Raw genomic sequence first — 23138 nt, forward strand, 5'->3', positions numbered from 1 at the left:
GCCTTAAAGGAACATATGAGGGTGGCAGATAGGAAGGGAGTGGGTAGGATAAATACCCTAACCATTTATAACTCCTGCTCTCTGTTTATTTGCTAGTTGCTTCCCTCTCCTGCCACCCTCATTCAAACTGAAACAGAAGCCAGGGGGCAGAGGCAGGAGATAGAATCAGTAGTGTTCTGCTTTTCTGAGCATAGAGTAGAGCAGACAAGCGTGGATAATTGGATCTAGGGGAAGAAGCAGATAATAACCACACAACTTTCCAGCTATGATATTCTAGCAGCTAACCTGGGGCCCACGGTCTTGTAACAGAACTAAGTCAACTCTCTTCTGTCAGCTCTGAACCACAGCAATTGACACACTGAAGTTTTATGATGTGATGGTAGATGACCAGGAAGGTTTTCTGCACAGATGCTGTGTGTACTGTTGGAACCAAACACACATAAAAGGTGGAGCAGGTTGTTTCTGTAGGATCTGACAGACCCTCAGTTCCTAGGGAAGCTTAATCCCTAACTCCCACAGCTGTCATATGCCTTTACATTTGGAAGCCTCTCCATATTCACACCTAGGGAAACTTACCAATAGACACCAAGAACATACTCTGTACTAGAACGTCCAGATCTCAATGGGAATTATCTTAATGAAGACAATATTGTGACAGATAAAAAGGAACATAATGTTTATTATGCACAAACATAGACTACAGATAATTTGGTGGGTTTATGCCATCATCAACCTCATTTGTATTTATTAAGCACATATTGTGTGCCATTCATTGTAGCTAAACTTGATTTCAACATTATCTTGTTTAAATCTCAGTGCAACTCTGTGTGATAGGTGCTATTATCCTAATTTAATGGAGAACAAAACCACTGAGGCTGAGAGAGATGTGACCTATCCAAAGTTACACAGTGAACAAAGCCTGATTTTCTATTCAAGGCAGTGTGACTCCAGAATTCATTTTCTTAATCACTACCCTCTCCGGCAATGGGCCTGGGACTAAACCCAGCCTTGGTCATATCTTGGGAACTTTTGTAAGATGCCATCCTGGTGCAGTGGAGCCTGGCCAAAGAAAGAAAAAGAAAGTTTTATTTTAATTTTATGGTTGAGGAAGGGAAGGTGACCTGCCCAAAGAGTTAGCAGCTGGGAGTGAAATCCAGGTAATCAACTTTCCCTTATAAGAGTAATTCTCCTATCTCATCTTACTTTCTGCTAACTTCTTTCTTCTCCTTTTCTCGTATCTCTAGACATCACTATCATCCTTACATACTCAAGCAATTTACTGCTTGGCAAATGCCACTTCTCACTCTTCCTTAGAAATGGACCAACAATGGTGAAGCAACAGGCCTTTCCAGCTCTGCTTGGATAATATTTAATATTTCTATAATATTTTACAGTTGATAAATGATCATCATAATGTTAGCTAACATTTCTTAAGTACTTACTGTATGGCAAGCTGTGTTTTAGGTGCATGAGATAGATTAATGCAATTCTTAGAACTACCATATAAGGTAATATTATCTCTATTTTATAGAAGAAGTGACTGGAGACTCAGACAAGCTAAATGGGTTAGCAAAAGTCAACAGTAGTTTGTGACTTGCAGTTTGGCTACTAGCCCCACTCTTAGCCCCTACAGTATACTGACGGATTAGGATAAAATACTAGAATCAGAGGTTAAAGAGTACCTGAAGCTCAGGAATGTATTGCTAACTCTTGGTTCTCATACAAGGTTTCAAGTAAATACCTGAAGAAAATGTACCAACATATTAGGAAAATATTTCTTTTTCAGTCAGTGTTTGGATAGTCTGCCTTGCCTACTTTATAGCCCATGTATTTTCTTTTTTTATTTGTTTTTTTTAATTTTATTTTTTATTATTATACTTTCAGTTGTAGGGTACATGTGCACAATGTTCAGGTTTGTTCCATATGTATACATGTGCCATGTTGGTGTGCTGCACCCATTAACTCATCATTTACATTAGGTATATCTCCTAGTGCTATCCCTCCCCCCTCCCCCCACCGCACAACAGTCCCCACAGTGTGATGTTCCCCTTCCTGTGTCCATGTGTTCTCATTGTTCAATTCCCACCTATGAGTGAGAACATGCAGTGTTTGGTTTTTTTGTCCTTGCAATAGTTTGCTGAGAATGATGGTTTCCAGCTTCATCCATGTCCCTACAAAAGACATGAACTCATCATTTTTTATGGCTGCATAGTATTCCACGGTGTATACCCACATTTTCTTAATCCAATCTATCATTGCTGGACATTTGGGTTGGTTCCAGGTCTTTGCTATTGTGAATAGTGCTGCAATAAACATACGTGTGCATGTGTCTTTATAGCTGCATGATATATAATCCTTTGGGTATATACCCAGTAATGGGATGGCTGGGTCAAATGGTATTTCTAGTTCTAGATCCCTGAGGAATTGCCACACTGTCTTACACAATGATTGAACCAGTTTACAGTCCCACCAACAGTGTAAAAGTGTTCCTTTTTTTCCACATCCTCTCCAGCACCTGTTGTTTCCTGACTTTTTAGTGATCGCCATTCTAACTGGTGTGAGATGGTATCTCATTGTGGTTTTGATTTGCATTTCTCTGATGGCCAGTGATGATGAGCATTTTTTCATGTCTTTTGGCTGCATAAATGTCTTCTTTTGAGAAGTGTCTGTTCATATCCTTCGCCCACTTGTTGATGGGGTTGTTTTTTTCTTGTAAATTTGTTTGAGTTCTTTGTAGATTCTAGATATTAGCCCTTTGTCAGATAAGTGGATTGCAAAAATTTTCTCCCATTCTGTAGGTTGCCTGTTGACTCTGATGGTATTTTCTTTTGCTGTGCAGAAGCTGTGTTTTCTACCAGGCTGAGCAAGTTTTGCTCTGTCTATAGCAATATAAAGAAGAGGATACATTTGTCCAGAGTTTATTCTGGTGCTCATTCAAAGTTAGAAATGTCCAGTGTGTTAAAATAAAAATTTCAGCCAAATTAAATTTAAAAGATTAATTGAGCAAAGAGTGATTCACAAATCAGGCAGTCTTCTGAGCCAGAGTAAGCTCAGAGACTCCAGTGCAGCCAAGTGGTAGAAGAATATTTATGGACAGAAAAAGGAAAGTGATGTACAGAATATGGAAGTGAGGAACACAAACAGCTGGATTGGTTATAGCTCTGTGCCTTATTTGAACACAGTTCAAACAGTTGGCCACATTTGATTGGTCAAAACTTAGTAATTGGCACAAGAGTAGGCTATGGTCTATTTACACCTCCACTTGTTATAGTTGACAATGTACAGAGAAACCTTTAGGCCTAACTTAAAATATGTAAGAAAGCAGCTTTAGGCTAAACATGATTTAACAATTTCCCCCTTTTATTCATCCTCTCATTTTGAGAGATTGACCAAAACTTTAGTCATTGATGTCACTATCACCATCATAAATGTACTTATTTGGCCTTGAAACCTACTGAAAAATAGCAGAACAGTGGGTTGTGTAAGGTGTGAACAAGGACTTCAGGTCATTTTTTTTTTTTGTAAGGGTTAGAGTAGAGGATAACTTCTTAGTCTGGAACATCCTGTTTACAGGAGAAAAAGACAAAACCCGGTCTGTTCTAGGATATATGTGTTTCCTTAAAGTCTTAGTTTGATTATGTTACATTTAGCACAAGTGAGTCCCTTTTGGTTTTGTCTGGTCTGTTGGGGCCTAGTGCATGACATGAGCTCAGTCCAAAACAATGGCCTCCCATAATTTTGTTTAAAAATTCCCCCCTTTTTTCAGGTTCTCACTTAGGTGAGAGTGTGCCACTCTCAGTTACCGTCATTTTGTGTTTCCAGGTCTCAGCAATTCATTCATAGATTATGATGCCCTCATGGTCACACATTTCCTTCAGCTATTGGCATTCCAATTGAATAGACAACACTTGCCATTCTTGAGATGGCTGAATGCAAACATTGAAAACTTTTGAGAGAATACAGTACACCAAGGGGACTACTATTATGATTGTCAGGAGGATAATACCAAGAGTTTGGAGTATGCCCCTTACCTAGGGTCACCATGAACCAAACCAACTAAAATCAAATAGATCAAAGAATGAGCTAAAGAGTCTACTCACTTTAACTAAGCAGTCTCTTCATTAATCTCCTACACTGAATCTCTATAATACCTGATGGGATATATTTCTCCACAGGCCACAAGCGCCAGCAGTTGCACAGATACTTCTGATACTTCTCTGTTTAGCCAGTAAGTAATCTAGAGCAATTCTATTATTTAGCATAATTTTCACAAGAGAATTTAAAGTCTGTTGTGTAACCATAGCCTTTACAGTAGAATCAGTTATAGAGCCTATCATAAGGGATACATTTCTAATTATTCCCTCTTTTACTCCACACCATGGAAAAAAGGACTTAACAAATGATGCCTTTCTAGAAGAGTGAAGGACTCCTGGCAATATTGTCTTTAACCCATGATGTAGATTAAAAGGAGTGAACCAACATTCTGTTTCTGACTATCAAGCAACATATGTACCATTAAAATTATTCACCTACATTGGGCCTTCATTTTTCATCTATCAAGGCATACGGTTATCCATGTATAAGGCTGGCTGCAAAATCCTTCTTAAATAAAAGTATACTCTATGAGTGTACGCAACAGACCCCCTTTTGACTTCTATTGTTTATAGAGGCATAAACGAGGAAAAAATTAAAAATAAGAGTCTCATGATAGTAGAAAAGTCTTGATCTGTGATCTTGGGAAAAAGCTGTTCACATCAAGGATGCCATTTTTTTTTCTGGGGAGAAACTTCCCTGGGTAGCTTTACCTTAAGGGTTCTAATGGGTGTATAGTTCCATAAGTGTGGAGCAACCCTCCCTCAGTTGTGAGATTATAAGCCCAAGGTTCAATGTCCCTTAGCTTTGCTGCAGTGTGGATGGCAAAGGAAGTCCTTCTCTGATGTTCTCGGAAGATCCAATCTTTGAGTTCTAGATTGTGAAGGGGTTGATTGTCTTCAGTTAGTGAACCGTAAAAATCTTTTATTCCTGGTGAAAATACATTGTGACGTAATAATCTGTTATAACATCACCCTTCTTGCAAGGAAAAGCTTTGATACAACCAGAAAACATGCATTGAAAATGACAATTGAATGAAATCCCTCTATAAATGTTTAAATGGCCCATCAGGTAGCTGAATGTATCTGAAGATTTGAGTGTCTTCCCAGGAATATGGGTTTGACAAATTAAACATTGGTCATAAACTATTTTAGCAAGGTACAAGTCACCACAACAATATATATTTAATTTGGATTATTTTATCTTTTTCATGAGTCATGGAATGCAGAACTTTTAATAACAAAAACTTTAAGGACTCAGGAAGGACAAGGCAGCTGCCCTGGTTCTCCATGAGTCCATACTTAACATTGGTCTTATGTCCTCTTGAATACCAATTGTTTCTCCAATTTAGGTGCACAGCACTGATAACTGATGGGTTATCATAGGTCATTTGACTTAGACCATGGAGTTCATTCAAATTGTGTATCTATACAATTTTGGTATTGGCTGATTTAGCATGATAATCTGGCAAAGTGTCTTCTTGGTATTCAATTAATTTTTGTTCTACTTGGGTTAGCAGTTATATAAACCAGTCTTTTCATTGAAGTTCCAGGAATTCTTACCCAGTCCAAATAATATGACTCTAAAGTTATGAGAAACCTGTATTCAAGAGTGCTTTTCAGGGTCCTTTCCAACCTTCTAAAAGACACCATATTTCTAGGATTTTGCATGCTTGTGAATTTTTCAGAAACTGCATCAGAATTAAGCAATTAACTAGCAATGACTTCAAGTAAAGACACAGTTGACAAGGAAATTTGGTTATTTCTGTGGTCTACAATAAATTAACATAATAACCATAATTATAATTGATATCATATACTCAGACAGTAGAATTTTAGAAATCCCATAACATTTTGGAACATATATTAATGAAATTCATTAAAATATAACCTAAAGAAGGTTAATGATTATTTCTGGCTGGGCGTGGTAGCTAACGCCTGTCATCCCAACACTTTGGGAGGCTGAGGCAGGCGGATCTTTTGAGGTCAGGAGTTTGAGACCAGAGGCTGAGGCATGAGAATGGCTTGAACACAAGGGGAGGGTGGGGAAAGGTTGCAGTGAGTGAGCTGAGAGTGCACCACTGCACTACGCTCCAGCCTGGGTGACAGAGTGAGACTGTCTCAAAACAAACAAATAAACAAACAAAAATTTCTTATTTTGACGGTGCTTCCCATGTAACTTAATATATCAAATAATCCTGTTTACCTCTCTTTTGGATGCTTCAGGGGCCCTCTGTAGCATCCCAAAGTTAGTGGTCAAAAAAGACTTAATTTCGAAATTGGAATTTGACTTGGGGAAGCCTGTCAAATATGTTAAATGTTTAAAACACTTGATATTATAAAATAGAATTCCATGTCACCATAAATCATTTATTTTGCCAAAATAATGACTCAAAAATTTTAAAGATGCAAAAACCTTTACTCATTGATAGAGGAAAGACTTAGCTTTCCAAACAATCTGTCTCTTGTCTTTCCCTTCTTTTTCCTGTAGTTTATTCAAAAGGCAAACAAAAGTCTTTCATTATTCTTTAATATTACATGAAAATCTCATTCAAGAAAGAAAGCCAAATTTCATCCTTGCATTAGTATACTATTAATGTCAACCCCAATTTTTAATAAAACCTAGTAGACAAATCTGTCTAATCTTAATCAGTTTTACCATAAGGTGAGATTCACATAACTCTTTTATAACCCATTACAAATTTTCATTAAATAGTAGATCAGTGCTCTAAGAAAACCCTTTTGTGCTTTTATTTCAATGTTCAATTTACAAAAAAACTGAACAATACCCCCTTTAAATTTAGCCAATATGTTCACATGTAGAATTTCTCTTACAAGTTTAATTTTTCACAATCTTCCACAACTTGCTCAACTTTCAGCTTTATCCTATCTAACCTAAATCATCATTTAACCCTTTAATCTAGGCACAAAAATCCACATTCCCATGCCTTCTTATAATCTTTTACCGAAAGCATACTTCACTTTCCTCACACATTTTGCATGTAAAACTCTTTCTTCAGTAGTCTCAATTACTTGTTAGAATCTCAACTCTTAGCAATTTTTATTTTTAGTGAAAAACCCGGTAAGGAAGTGATTTTAATTATGTACTAGGTGTGGGGCCTAGGACAACAGACTGAAGTGCAGATGAAGTCCAACTCTTTCCAGCATAGCTAGGGGCGTGGTTAACTCCATGTGTCCCTAGGCCTTATCTAGAATCTAATGGCTCTAAAGCAGGTAAGTCTAACGATTTTCAAAAGTCAAAGGAGCAGTTTATGACATCAAAGCATTTAGCAAACCTAATATCCGACCTGCCTAATTTAGACCAAATGTCTTTATTTTACCAATGATCTTATAAAACTGTGTTTATTTCCCAAAGATTACTAAAGTCATGTGAACTAAAAGACATTACAGTTTTTATTTTTCTGACAAAATATTTGATTTAAGCACTTATTCCTTTTAAACCAATTAATCAGAGCTTTTTTGTATAAACATCACTCACACAACACATACAGACATACAGACAGAAGAAAATCCATTACTTGTAAGAATTTTCATTTGTCAGTTTTAAAATAGCTTTTCTTTCTCCCATTCAGTCTATCAGTCTTCCAATTACTGGTTTCACTGAACTAAGCAATTGCTGACTAGGCAACAAATTTGTATTTCTAAAGGGACAACTCTTAGGTGGAAGCACAAAAAATAAAAATTTATATCTCATAAGCAGAGAGCAAGATTTTGGCCTAAAAATTATATTATTGTTTGCTCAAACCAGGGGCAAAAACAAAAACAAAAACAAAAACAAAAAACAGTGCTCTCATGAAAGTTCCATCAAGAGAAGACGGCCAGAAAAGCATCTCAACCAAAAGTATGATTTATTATGTAAATTTAAAGGAATGGGCCGGGTGCTCAAGCCTATAATCTCAGCATTTTGGGAGACCAAGGCAGGCGGATCACTTGAGGTCAGGAGTTCGAGACCAGCCTGGCCAACATGTGAAACTCCGTCTCTACTAAAAATACAAAAATTAGCTGGGCGTGGTGGTGCATGCCTGTAATCTCAGCTACTCAGGAGGCTGAGGCAGGAGAATCACTTGAACCTGGGAGGCAGAGGTTGCAGTGAGCTGAGATTGTGCCACTGCACTCCAGTCTGGGTGACAGAGGGAGACTTCATCTCAAAAAAATAATAATAATGGTGATATGATTTGGCTCTGTATCCCCACCCAAATCTCATCAGGAGTTGTAATCCCCACGTGTCAAGGGAGGGACCTGGTGGAAGGTGATTGAATCATGGAGATGGTTTCCCTCATGGTATTCTCGTGATAGTGAGTGAGTTCTCACAAGAGCTGATGGTTTTAAAGTGTGGCATTTCCTTGCTCTCTCTCTCTTTCCTGTTACCTTGTGAAGACGTGCCTTGTTTCCCCTTCGTCTTCTGCCATGATTATAAGTTTCCTGGGGCCTCCCCAGCCATCCAGAACTGTGAATCAATTAAACCTATTTTCTTTATAAGTTACCCAGTCTCAGGTATTTATGGCAGTGTGAAAACAGACTAATACAAATGGTAAGTTTCTAATGTACATAAGCAGATATCCCTACAAATGGAGATTTCATATATATATGTATGTATATATATACATGTATATATATGTATATATATACATGTATATATACGTATATATATACATGTATATACATGTATATATACGTATATATACATGTATATATGTATATATGTATATATACGTATATATACATGTATATATGTATATATGTATATATATACATGTATATATATGTATATATATGTATATATGTATATATACATGTATATATGTATATATGTATATATGTATATATACATGTATATATGTATATATGTATATATGTACACATGTATATATGTATATATGTATATGTATATATATACACATGTATATATGTATATATGTATATGTATATATATGCATATAAGTACATATAGATGCATATATATGTACATATATATATTTTTTTTTTACAAGAGTTTTAAGATAGTCAATTAAATTCCAGAAAGATGTATTTTAGTTCAATAGGGTTTTCTTTTTAACATAGCTACTGTTTCTTAGCTAAAATTACTGAGTTCAGGGTAATGGGTGGAGCCCAGTAAAGAATAGGGCCAAAAAAGCATTGTATGCCTAGACTCAGCATGGATAGATCTGTAAAAAGAAGCATGCCTATTTTACCTGAGGGCCTAACTTTGATAAACATCTTATCTAGGATAACTTTCTTTCCACCTTTTGGGTGGGAAAATAACTAAGCCAAAAGGTTAGCAGACTTAATTTTTAAAAATCAATTAGTTGCTTAAGATTTGTATTTGCCTTTTATAAAGTCTTTAGATAAAAATATTGAAATCTTTTTAGAAGCTTCTGCATGTCAATAGGCATCCCTAGGTGAGACTAATTTGGGAGCCCTCAATCAAATGCACTTCAGTGCATTGTCATTCATTTGGAACATTCCACTCTAACTTATCTTTAGTGAGATTTTGCGATTTCAATAAGACTTTGCTGCTTGAGGGGCCTCATACTTGTGCGTGTATAAGCCAGAAGGAACTCAGTTCTTCAGAAATTAAGGATCCCATTTTTACCTCAAATATTGTCTTTTTTCTCAGATTGCCTTGATCAACTTAGCCAGTGTTTTTTTTTCCTACTTAAGCATGCAAGAAAAATAAAACAAAGGGGTAGAACACAAAAATCTCTGTGAATTTCCAAAAGCCAAATTTTATACCCCCTGCAATATTGCCATTTACTACTAGGTTCTTTCTGACCCAATCAGATATAAGAGGCCTCTAACTGGATCCAAGCCAGTTAATTACCAGATCCAATCTGATCCTGGACCTAGTCCGCTTTCTGCCATGACTTCCAAACCTAGTTTGGATCAGAAATTTGCTCAAAGAAACTCAGAGAACTCGAAACAGAAAACCATGGAGCTTCGGAATCCAAGAGAGAACTTAACCACGACCCCCAGTTGTTCCAAGAGAGTAATGGACACAGTGGGTCTGGTGGGTACCTCACTTGGTCATTCAATACTCCTTGGGGTCATTAGAAGCTCTACTTTGGATCCCACTTCTGGTGCCATCTGTTAAAAGAAAATCTTCAGCTGAATTAAATTTAAAATACTTTAATTGAGCAAAGAATGATTTGCAAATCAGTCAGCCTCTTGAGCCAGAGTAGGTTCAGAGACTCCAGTGCAGCCATGTGTTAGAAGAAGATTTATGGACAGAAAAAGTAAAGTGATGAACAGAAAATGGAAGTGAGGTCCAGAAACAGCTGGATTGGTTACAGCTCAGCATTTGTCTTTATTTGAACACATTTTGAAGTTGGCCACATTTGATTGGTCAAAACCCAGTGATTGGCACAAGAGTAGGCTATGGCCTGTTTACACCACCACTTGTTATACTTGAAGATGTACAGAGAAACCTTTAGGTCATACTTAAAATATGTAAGGAGGCAGTTTAGGCTAAACTTGATTTAACAAACGTCTTAACTCCAGGGCTTTAATGGTGAAAACTATTGCTTTGCATGATCCGTTTTCCAGGTGTCTTTTCAAATATACAGAATCTTTAAATTCCTTTCGTTTCCATCAGTCTCTGTGTTTTACTTAATTAACTAATTATATTTTATCACTCTCATAGTCCGTTTTGAGTTTTCTGGGCTGTTTGAAATATGCTATGGTAGGCCTTTAAGGACTATCATTCTGTGCCTGCACGTAATCACAGCTGGATGGGAAGCTAGAGGTGAATCAGGTGGTACTGGAGGCATGTTCATAAAGATGCCTGAGTAAGCCAATCCAGCCTGTCTGAGGAATACAAAGGGTATGTGTAAGAGGACTGTATATTCTCTATCTGAACTGCATCAGTTATCAAATTGAGATAAGGAGAGGGGCTACACTTTTAGAAGTTTCTTCTGACACTATATAAATAGGGTTTAGACATTAGAGCAGAATATTCAATAATGTTAGTGTTTTTAAAACGTTTTACAAATGAGAGATAAGGATTCTTTTTTAAATTGAACCAAGAAGAACACTAAACCTACTTAATTATTCACTGAGCACCCTGTTGTCACACAAATGTGGAGTCATTTTATCCCATTTCTAAATGTCCTAATTTTGATAGGATATTGGCAAGAAAAATGCAAATACACACTTTGGAGTGAAACACTCATCTATGTGATTAGTTACCTCAGTTGGTAAAAGTCTGGTGTTAATAAGGTCAAGGCTATCACTTTGAATTCTCCTTTTTCTTGTCACAACTATCTCAATTTTAGATGTTTGCCATTGGTTATAAATGAAATTGGTTGGGAATGATGGATGGTTCAGTACAAACTTATTTGTACAACTGATCATTCATTCAGCACATATGTATTGGGTGCCTACCTGTGCAAGGCACTATGCTAGGAACTGGGAATACTGAACTGACCAAAATAAACACATTTCTCTTTTCTCATGAAGGGAGATAGATGAGTAAATAGCTCTTTCTCAACACTCCAGGAAGGAACTACATCAATTGAAATATCTAAAAGAACAGCTCCTACTTGTAATCAATAGTGTCTTTGTCTTGAGTAAAGGGCAGCAGACATACCTGTTTTTAATCACAGACATGAATCTCTGCAAAGGAAAATTACAAAACTAAATAAGATCAGCTAATATTTTCATGGTACATAATAGTCAGGAGCAATCTTTTGTTACCTAAACATCAAGGGTTTACTTTCAGTCCTGCAGCTTGCTGCACAGAAAGCCAATCACTGAGACAATGAGTATTGCCAGGGAAGAAGTCTTTAATTGGGTGTTGCAGCTGAGGAAATGGGAAATCAATATCAAATCCATCTCCCTGATGGACTAAAATCAGGGGTTTATATAGCAGGGAACAAATGTAACTAAATGCAAGTAAACAGAAATTGGGGAGAGGTAAGGAATAGGAGTTGGCTAACAGGAAGCAGGTAGTTGCTTAGACAATCATCATGGATAAGGGGTTGAATTTCTCCTTGTCTGGATGTAGTGATATGTTAAGTTTTGGTTCGTTGATATCATTTGGGAGTCCTGATGGTTGGTTTCCTGAGAAAGGAACTCAGATAAGGCAAATGTGACTTTCTCAAGTTTTAAGACTAAGGGGGCAGTTTCTACATTTATTCAAAAGAAACCATAAACATCAGTTATATAGGACAACTGGGTCGATTTAAATTTTACAAATCTTTTTATGTAACAGCACACATAGAAAGTGATAATATGGCACATCAAAGTGAGTGGAAGACTGGCCTTGAGAGCTTCAGGTGCTCTCAGCCCTCCTGACTGATTTGGGGCTGAACAACACAAAATCAATGTGCCCATATACTGGTAGCCCTCACATAGCACTCCAGAGTGCTGTGACCCACTGGTTTGGAAGCTCTGGTTTACCTTTTCATAAAATGTAATATATATATTTTTTATCTAAAGATGACTGAATAATTTAATCTTGACTGTCCTGGGAATGCAAGGGATATGTGGGAGAGAGTTGTATCTCCTCTATCTGAACTCTATCAGTTAGCAAAAGGAGGTGAGTCTACTTATTGGTGGTTGTTATCTTCTTTTTACAGACGAGGAAACTGAAATAACTCACAGAGGGTCACTTATCCAACATGTGGCCAATTAGATACAAACGCTGAAATTCTGACATCTAATGTTCTCATAATCTCACTATGATTGCTCCACTACATGAATATGTTATGCACTTAATCACTCACATCACTGATATAAACAGAATTCTCTATCAAAATTGTTACTCCAGAAACAAATCCTGTAATGCTTTCTAAGGACTCTTTAATGACTCTGAGTGTTAAAAGGGACTCAAATGAGGAAACTGAAGCCCAAAGAGGTTAAGTGACTTGCTTAAGTCTAATGAAACCCATGTCTTTCTTTTTTTACATTCATTAAATTTTACAAAAACAGACCACTAAATAGAATAGAAGTGTGTGTATATATATGTGTGTGTGTGTGTGTGTGTGTGTGTGTGTGTCTGTATTTAAAAGCTGATTGTTTTGACAAATCGAACAGTGAAGAGGTATATTAATATAAAGTTAGTTTCATCCTCTCTTCCATTCCATTTCAGCCACCAAAATAACTAATGCTAACTGTTAAATACTTCCTCACTTTCCTCTATGCTAACATTTTCTTCCTCTCTCTCTCCCCACCTTCTCTCTTTGTGTGTATATATGTGTATGTGTGTATACATATATAAAATACATTATTTACTTACTTTCATATATACACATATATGCAAATATTTTCCCTTCTCTAATTTTTTTAATAAAAAAGAGAACATGCTATGCATATCATGCTTCAGCTTTCCCCATCACACACAACCGTATGAGAAACATCCTTCCACATCTTCTACAGGTCTAATTCATTTTGCTGCGTAATAGCTGACAGGACAGAACTACCTTATTTTATTCAATCAGTTCTTCTACTAATGGATATTTATGCATTTTTTTCTATTTTTGTTTTTAATAACCGCAGTGTTGGAACATCCTTGTAAACATACATGCTTCCTTACATCCATGACATACAAGATGGAAATGCTCTCTGTCACTATTATAGTTTTGTAGGTTCTAGCTGATGCAATAAGAAAATGAAATGAAATATGCTATATAAATATTGGAAAAGAAGAGACAAAATAATCTTAATTTTCAGATTATATGATTGCATACCTAGAAAACCCAAAGGATGCAACTGCGACAACAACAAAAAATAGAACTAATGAGAAACTTCAGTAAGGTAGCTTCCTAAAAATATACAAAAATTCAACAGCTTTTGTTTTTGCAAACAATAACCAGTTAGACATGTAAAGTTGAAAAATGAAGTGATCTTGTTTAAACAATACTCTATAAAACACATTAGAATACATTTAACAAGGATGCAAAGGGGCATATATGAAAATAAGATTAATATTTGCAAACCATCAATCGGACAAGGGATTAATCACCAGAATATATAAGGATCTCAAATAATTTTGTAGGAAAAAAAACCTAATCTAATTTGAAAAATGGGCAAAATATTTAAATAGACATTTCTCAAAAGAAGACATACAAATGGGAAACAGACATATGAAAAGGTGCTCAATATCATTGATCGTCAGAGAAATGCAAATCAAAACTACAATGAGATATCATTTCACTCCAGTTACAGTGACTTATATCCAAAATGCAGACAATAACAAATGCTAGTGAGGATTCGGAGAAAAGGGAACCCTTGTACACTGTTGGTAGGAATGTAAACTACTACAACCCCTATGGAGAATAGTTTGGAGGTTCCTCAAAAAACTAAAAATTGAGCTACCATATGATCTAGCAATCCCACAGCTGGGTATATACCCAAAAGAAAGTAAATCAGTATATCAAAGATATATCTGAACTTCCATGTTTATTGCAGCACTATGCACAATGGCCACAATTTGGAAGCAACCTAAGTGTCCATCAACAGATGAATGGATAAAGAAAATGTGGTACATATACACAATGGAATACTATTCAGCCATAAAAAACGAGATTCTGTCATTTGCAACAACATGGATGGAACCAGAGGTCATTATGTTAAATGAAATAGTCCAGGTACTGAAAGACAAACACCACATATTCTCACTTATTTGTGGGATCTAAAAATCAAAACATTTGAACTCCTAGACACAGATAGCAGAAGGATTGTTACCAGAGGCTGGGAAGGGTATGGAGGGGTTACAGAGAGGTGGGGAGGGTTAATGGATACAAAAAAATAGTTAGGAAAAATGAATAATACTTAGTATTTGCTAGCACAACAGCGAGTCTATAGTCAAAAATAATTTAATTTTCCATTTTAAAATAAAAAGTACAGTTGGATTGTTTGTAACACAAAAGATAGATGCTTGAGGGAATGGAAACCCCATTTTCTATGATGTGATTATTACACATTCGATGTCTGTATCAAAATAACTCATGTCATCATAAATATATAACCTACTATGTACCCATGAAAATAAAATACCATTGAGGTACTATTACATATTAGAAAAGCTAAAATCGAAAACACAGATGACACCCAATGCTAACAAGGATGTGTAGCAACAGGAAGAATTATTCATTGCAAATGGGAATGCAAAACAATACAGCCACTTTTAAAAAACAGTTTGGCAGTTCATTACAAAGTTCAAAGTAAGCTTACCATAACATCCAGCAACTGTACTTGTAGGCAGTTACCAAAATTAGTTGAAAAGTTTCATCCACACAAAAACCTACACACAAATGTTTATAGCATCTTTATTTACAGTTGCCAATAATTGTATGCAACCAGCAAGTCCTTCATCCTTTGTGAATGGCTAAACAAACTGTGGTACATTCATATAATAAAATATTATTCAGATATGAGAAAAAATGATATATCAAATCATAAAAAGACATGGAGAAACCTTAAATGTGAAACCGTAAGTGAAATAAGCCAGTCTGAAAAGGGTACATACTGTATGCTTAGAACTATATGACATTCTGGAAAAGGTAGTACTATAGAGAGAATAAAAAGATCAGTGGTTGCCAAGGTGTTGTGGAGGAAAGATGAAGGAAGGAATCAATATATGGATCACAGAATATTTTTAGGGTGGGAAACAATTTTTAGGATGGCAAACAATTATGTATGATGCTGTAATGATGGACGTATGAAATTATTCATTTGTCAAAACCAATTGAATTGTACAAAACACAGAGTGCACCCTCATGTTAACTGTGGACCTCCTTTAATAACAATCTATAAATATTCGTTCATCAATTAGACCAAATTTATCACATTAATGCAAAATGTTAATAATATGTAGAAAACTTGATGTGAGAGTTTGGAGGGTATGTGGAAACCCTGTACTTTCTGCACAATTTTTTCTATAAACCTAAAACTAAAAATAAAGCCTATTAATTAAGAAAAAAAACTAAAAATTTATTATAGGACATAAAATATGATCCAAATTGATGAAGAGACAACATGTTTCTGCATGGGAAGATACCAAAGAATAAAAGATACGCTTTTATAAAAATGTATAAGTAATGCAATTTGATAGAATATAAATTATTTGAAACTGGACAACATAATTACACAGTTAATGTAAATGAATGTGCCAGAATTGCCAAGAAAATATTGGAAAAAAGCATTCATGAGAGGGGACATATTCTATGAGTTGCTATCATTTACTACAAAATAACATCAATTGAAACAGTAAGCTAAGGAAAAGATAATTGACCTGTAGAATAGAGAATCCAGAAACAGATAAAAATACATATGTATGAGAATGTAGAATATAATAAAGGTAACATTTCATTTTAATGTAGGTGGAGGGAGAATGATGGTTTATTTAAAAATGGTGTGGACATAATTGAATATCTACTTAGAAAAAAATTAGATCTCTGACTCTTGTACCCTGTTTAAGAAAAATTCTAAATGAATTGTGAAGAGTTAATTTCATCTACAAAAATAGTGGTTTAGGAATGACCATTTCTAAATGCTACCACTTATTTCAATAAGTTAAGTTTTTAAAGAAAAGAGCTTTACATTGATTTATCTTGTTATACGTTCTGACTGTTTTTCTAAAGGTGGAAAAAATGTCATTAGAAACCTCATAATACTGCAGCCTGAATGATCAACACTTGCTTGCTAAAAAAAAAAAAAAAAAAAATGATTTCCCAAAATGCTTGGAGATTTTGAATCCCTTTTGGAAGTGTAATAAAATTAATCTGTGCCTTCTGTCATAACCATAAAATTGTATGCAACCCTTGAATTTTTAATCTTGTAACAAGAATTTTCAAAGACATATTTATCCAGAAGGAATGAGTTGCAAAGCTCATGAAGGCTTCAGTTTGGTGTGCCCTGAAACCATAGTCAGCAACACAAGATTTAAGATCCATTTGTAGTTATTTTTGTTCCTAGATATGGCATTAGAAGTGGGGAGGTTTTTTTTTTAACTGTTTGTAAATTATAAAATAGATGGGCTAATACAATAGGAATGGGTATTTGGCATGTATAAGAAGCACTGGGCTCCACGTTTGAGGACTTGGATTCTGATCACCATACTACCATTAACATGGATAAGTAATTAAATATCACTGGACCTCAATTTCCCCACATATAAAATAGATGTAATTAATAGCTGTTATATACCCTAGACATGTTATAAAAGTTTAATGATTAAAGTCTTTACTTGAGATTTGCTACAACTATAGAAATGGAAAAGTTATGTGGAAGCCAGAAATATAGTTACCTAAGACATCTCAGATTCTAATTTAAGGCTGAGGTTTTTTTAAAGGTCAAATTATTATGTATAATTTACAAATAGCAAAATTCATCCCTTTTACATGTACAATTTGATTTGATGTGTTTTGACCATAGTCAAGATATGGAACAGTTCTGTCACTCCAAGTTCTTCTGTGTCCTTTTGTATTCAATCCTCTCGTCCCAGCCTTAGTCTTTGGTAAAAATTCCTTTGTTTCTATTCCTATAATTTTCCGTTTTCCAGAATGTCATATAAATGGAATAATATGATATGTAGCTTTTTTGTCTGTCTTCCTTTACTTAGTATAATGCATTTAAGACCCATCTATGTTGTGACATATATCAATAATTCGTTTCTTTTTATGCTGAGTAGTATTCCACTGTATAGATGTACCACTGTTTAACCATTCACTAATTGATGACCATTTGGATTGTTGCCATTTTTTGATTAGGAATAAAACTGTTACAAGCATTGGGTTTTGACGTTATATTTTCTTGCTTTATCAACATGATTTGTTTTTGTCAACTTTGTAATCTTTTAACAGGCATGCCTTTTTAAAATTTAACAAGAGTATGCTCTTGATCTTTCCCAAATTGTTCTAAGAATCTAGGCTTAGAAGGTGCTTGAGTATATCTTTAATGGCATCCCAGGGATACAAACAGTTCAAAGCAAACCAAAGCTTCTTAAGCAATGTCTTTCCTACAGTCTATCTTCAATGTATCCAGCAGAATGATCTTTTAGAAATACATATCTGATCATAGGATGCTACTTCTTAGTGAACTCTAATGATTCTATAAAATCATGTAGATGACAGCTCCTTTTTACTGAGTGTTTGCAGGGCCTAACATTGTGCCAAATATGTTCATGCATTATATGACTCAATCATTAGTGAAGCCTTATGAGATAGGCTACACGGTGGCAGAGCTGAATTTGAACCCTGACAGTGTGCAAATATCTTAGAATGGAATTTAAGGCTCTTTACATTTGAATCCAGCCACTCTCAAAAGAGCAAAATTATTTGGAACTTTTTTTGTCTACTTCAAGTGTTTTCACATCTGTGTGCTTCTACACATGTTCCTTCTGTCTTCTACACCCTGCCTGCCTTTTATATGTTGTTCAAACTCAGCTCAGATGCTCATAGTAGCCCACCTGCACACCATCCCCTTGCCCAGACCCAGTCTGCTCCAATACATGAATGACTCAGCATTGAAATTTAAACATTTCTTCTTCTTTCTCTATTTCCTCTTGTTCTAGTATTCCCATCATGCCTATTTTAAAACCTTTTGTAGTTCCACAGTTCTTGGATATTCTGTTCCACTTTTTTTCCATTCTTTTCTCTCCTTCCTTTTCTTGTTGGGAAGTTTCTATTGACATTATATTCAAACTCATTGGTTCTTTCCTCAGCTATGTAGTCTATTAATAAGCCCATCAGAGGCATTATTTTATTTCTGTTGCAGTGTGTTGATTCCTAGCATTTCCTTGAGATTATTTTTAAGAGCTTCCATCTCTCTGCTTACATTACCCATCTACTCTAACATGATGTCTACTTTTTCCATCAGAATTATTAACATTTTAATCATACTTATTTTAAGTTCCCAATCTGGGAAATATAAAATTTCTGCCATATCTGAGTCTGTTTTTTTTAACTTTTATTTTAGGTTCAGGGGTACATGTGAAGGTTTGTTACATAGGTAAACACGTGTCACAGGGGTTTGTTTTACAGATTATTTCATCACCTAGGTATTAAGCCCAGTATCCAATAGTTATCTTTTCTGCTCCTCTCCTTCCACCTTCAAGTAGACCCCAGTGTCTGTTGTTTTCTTCTTTGTGTTCATATGTTCTTATCAGTTAGCTACCACTTATAAGTGAGAACATGTGATATGTGGTTTTCATTCCCTGCATTAGTTTGCTAAGGACAATAGTCTCCAGCTCCATCCATGTTCCCATAAAAGACTTGATGTCATTCTTTTTTATGGCTGCATAGTGTTCCATGGTGATATGTACCACATTTTCTTTATCCAATCTGTCATTGATGGGCATTTAGGTTGATTCCATGTCTTTGCTATTGTGAATAGTGCTGCAGTGAACATTTGTGTGTAGGTGTCTTTATGGTAGAATTAATGATTTATATTCCTCTGGGTATATACCCAGTAATGGGATTGCTGGGTCAAATGGTATTTCTGTTTTGCTCTTTGAGGAATCGCCCTACTGCTTTCCACAATGGTTGAACTCATTTACATTCTCACCAACAGTGTATAAGTGTTCCTTTTTCTCCACAACCTCACCAGCATCTGTTATTTTTTGACTTTTTAGTAATAGCTATCCGGCTAGTATGAGATAGTATTTCATTGTGGCTTTGATTTGCATTTCTCTAATGATCAGTGATGTCGAGCATTTTTTTCATATGCTTGTTGGCCGCATGTATGTCGTCTTTTGAAAAGTGTATGTTCATGTCCTTTGCCCACTTTTTAATGGGGTTGTTTATTTTTCTCTTGGAGATTTGTTTAAGTTCCTTATAGATGCTGGATATTAGACCTTTGTCATATGCATAATTTGCAAAATTTTTCTCCCATTCTGTAGATTGCCTGTTTACATTGTTGAAAGTTTCTTTTGCTATGCAGAAGTTCTTAAGTTTAATTAGAGCCTACTTGTCAATTTTTGCTTTTGTTGTGATTGCTTTTGGTGTCTTTGTCATGAAAGTTTTGCCTGTGTCTATGTCCTGAATGGTGTTGCCTAGGTTATCTTCCAGAGTTTTTATAGTTTGGGGTTCTACATTTAATTCATTAAACCATTTTGAGTTAATTTTTGTATATGATGTAAGGAAGGGGTTCACCTTCAATCTTCTGCATATGACTAGCCAGTTGTCCCAGCATCATTTATTGAAAAGGGAGTCTTTTCCCCATTGCTTGTTTTTGTCAGCTTTGTCGAAGATCAGATGGTTATAGATGTGTTGTCTTATTTCTGGCTCTCTATTCTTTTCCATTAGTTTATGTGCCTGTTTTTGTACTAGCACCCTGCTATTTTAGTTGCTGTACCCCTGTAGTATAGTTTCAAGTCATTTAACGTGATGCCTACAGTTTTGTTCTGTTTGCTCAGAATTGCCTTGTCTATTTGGGCTGGGCTCTTTTTTGGTTCCTTATGAATTTCAAGTCCTGTGAAGAATATCATTGGTAATTTGATAGGAATAGCATTGAATCTATAAATTGCTTTGGGTAGTAGGGCTATAATAATATTGATTCTTCCTATCCATAAGCATGGGATGTTTTTCCATTTTTTTTGCATCTTCTCTGATTTATTTGAGGAGTGTTTTGTAATTCTTATTGTAAAGATCTTTCACCTCTCTGGTTAGCTATACACCTAGGTATTTTATTATTTTTGTGACAATTGTTAATGGGACTGCTTTTACAATTTGGCTCTCAGTTTGCCTGTTGTTGGTGTATGTGAATGCTGGTGATTTTATACATTGATTTAACATTTTTCTCATATTTTCAACTTTTTGATGTCTGCCTTAATTTCATACCATTCAACCCAGCAATCCCATTACTGGGTATATTCCAGAGGAATATAAAAGTATATAAATCAAACTTTGCTGAAACTTTGCTGAAGTTGTTTATCAGCTGAAGGAGCTTTTGGGCTGAGACAACCGGGTTTTCTAGATATAGAATCATGTTGTCTGCAAACAGAGATAGTTTGACTTCTTCTCTTCCTATTTGGATGCCCTTTATTTCTTTATCTTGCCTGATTGCCCTGGCCAGAACTTCCAATACTACATTGAATAGGAGTGGTGACAGAGAGCATCCTTGTCTTGTGCCAGTTTTCAAGGGGGATGCTTCCAGCTTTTTCCCATTCAGTATGGTGTTGGCTGTGGGTTTGCCGTAGATGGTTCTTATTATTTTCAGATATGTTCTTCAATACCTGGGGTATTGATAGTTTTTAACATGAAAGGGTGTTGAATTTTACCAAAAGCCTTTGCTTTGTCTATTGAGATAATCATGTGTTTTTTGTCTTTAGTTCTGTTTATGTGATGAATCACATTTATTGATTTGCATATGTTGAACCAACCTTGCATCTCAGGGACGAAGCCTACTTGATCATGGTGTATTAACTTTAGATGTGCTGCTGGATTTTGTTTGCAAGTATTTTGTTGAGGATTTCTGCATCGAAGTACATCAAGGATATCAGCCTGAAGTTTGTTGTTGTGTCTCTGTCAGGTTTTATTATTAGAACAATGCTGGTTTCATAGAATGAGTTGGGGAGGAGTCCCTCCTCCTCAATTTTTTGGAATAGTTTCTGTAGGAATGGTACCAGCTCTTATTGGTATGTCTGGTAGAATTTCGCTATGAATCCATGAAGTCCTGGGCCTTTTTTTTTCTTTTTGGTGGATAGGCTATTTATTATTGACACAATTTTTTTTCTTTTTTTTTTTTTTTGAGACGGAGTCTCTCTCAGTCACCCAGGCTGGAGAGCGATGGTGTGATCTCAGCTCGCTTCAACCTCCGCCTCCTGGATTCAAGCAATTCTCCTATCTCAGCCTCCAGGGTAGCTGGGATTACAGGTGCCTGCCACCGCACCCAGCTAATTTTTTGTATTTTAGTAGAGATGGGGTTTCACCATGTTGCCCAGGCTGTTCTCGAACTCCTGAGCTCAGGCAATCCACCTGCCTCAGCCTCCCAAAGTGCTAGGATTACAGGCGTGAGCCACCGTGCCTGGCCTATTGATTCAATTTCAAAGCTCATTATTAGTTTGTCCAGGGATTCAATTTCTTCCTGGCTCAGTCATGGAAGGTTGTATGTGTCTAGGAAGTTACCCATCACTTGTAGGTTTTCTAATTTGCGTACATATAGGTGTTTCTAGTAGTTTCTGATGGGGGTTTTTATTTCTGTGGGGTCAGCAGTAACATTTCCTTCATCCAATTGTGTTTATTTGGATCTTCTCTCTTCTTCTTTATTAGTCTAGCTAGTGGGCTATCTATCTTATTAATGTTTTCAAAAAACTTTTGAATGGTTTTTTGTGTCTCAATTTCCTTCAGTTCAGCTGTAATTTTTGTTATTTCTTTTCTTCCGCTAGTGTTGGAGTTGATTTGTTCTTGCTTCTCACTTTCAGTTTTGATGTTAGGTTGTTAATTTGAAACCTTTCTAACTATTTGATGTAGGCATTGAATACTGCGAATCTCCCCTTAACACTGCTCTAGCTGTGTCCCAGAGATTCTGGTATATTGTATCTTTGTTCTCATTATTTTCAAGGAACTTGTTAATTTCTGCCTTTATTTCATAAATTACCCAAGAGTCATTCCGGAGCATGTTGTTTAATTTCCAGGTAATTGCATGGTTTTAAGTGATTTTTCATAGTCTTAACTTCTATTTTTATTACACTGGTCTGAGAGTGTGTTTGGTATGATTTTGGTTCTTTTACATTTGTTGAGGATTGTTTTATGTCCAATTATGTGGTTGGCTTTAGAGTATGTGCCATGTACCAATGAGGAGAATATATATTCTGTTGTTTTCAGGTGGAGAGGTCTGTAAAGTTCTATGAGATCCATTTGGTCCAATGTTAAGTTCAGGTCTTGAATATCTTTGTTAATTTTCTCCTTTGATGATCTGTCTAATACTCAGTGGGGTGTTGAAGTCTCCCACTATTATTGTGTTGGAGTCTATGTATCTTTGTAGGTCTCTAAGAACTTGCTTTATGAATCTGGGTTCCCCCGTGGTGGGCGCATATATATTTGGGATAGTTAGGTCTTCTTGTTAAATTAAACCCATCATCATTAT

At 35.8% G+C, this 23138-nt stretch overlaps 1 protein-coding gene across 1 annotated transcript in view; it reads left to right on the forward strand.

Moving 5' to 3' along the window:
• IL1RAPL2 (interleukin 1 receptor accessory protein like 2) overlaps positions 1 to 23138 on the forward strand; it is a 1227386-nt gene that overhangs the window by 684533 nt on the left and 519715 nt on the right. The window lies entirely within an intron of this gene.

The sequence above is a fragment of the Gorilla gorilla genome, chromosome X (assembly GCF_029281585.2).
Source record: "Gorilla gorilla gorilla isolate KB3781 chromosome X, NHGRI_mGorGor1-v2.1_pri, whole genome shotgun sequence".
Lineage (NCBI taxonomy): Eukaryota > Metazoa > Chordata > Mammalia > Primates > Hominidae > Gorilla > Gorilla gorilla.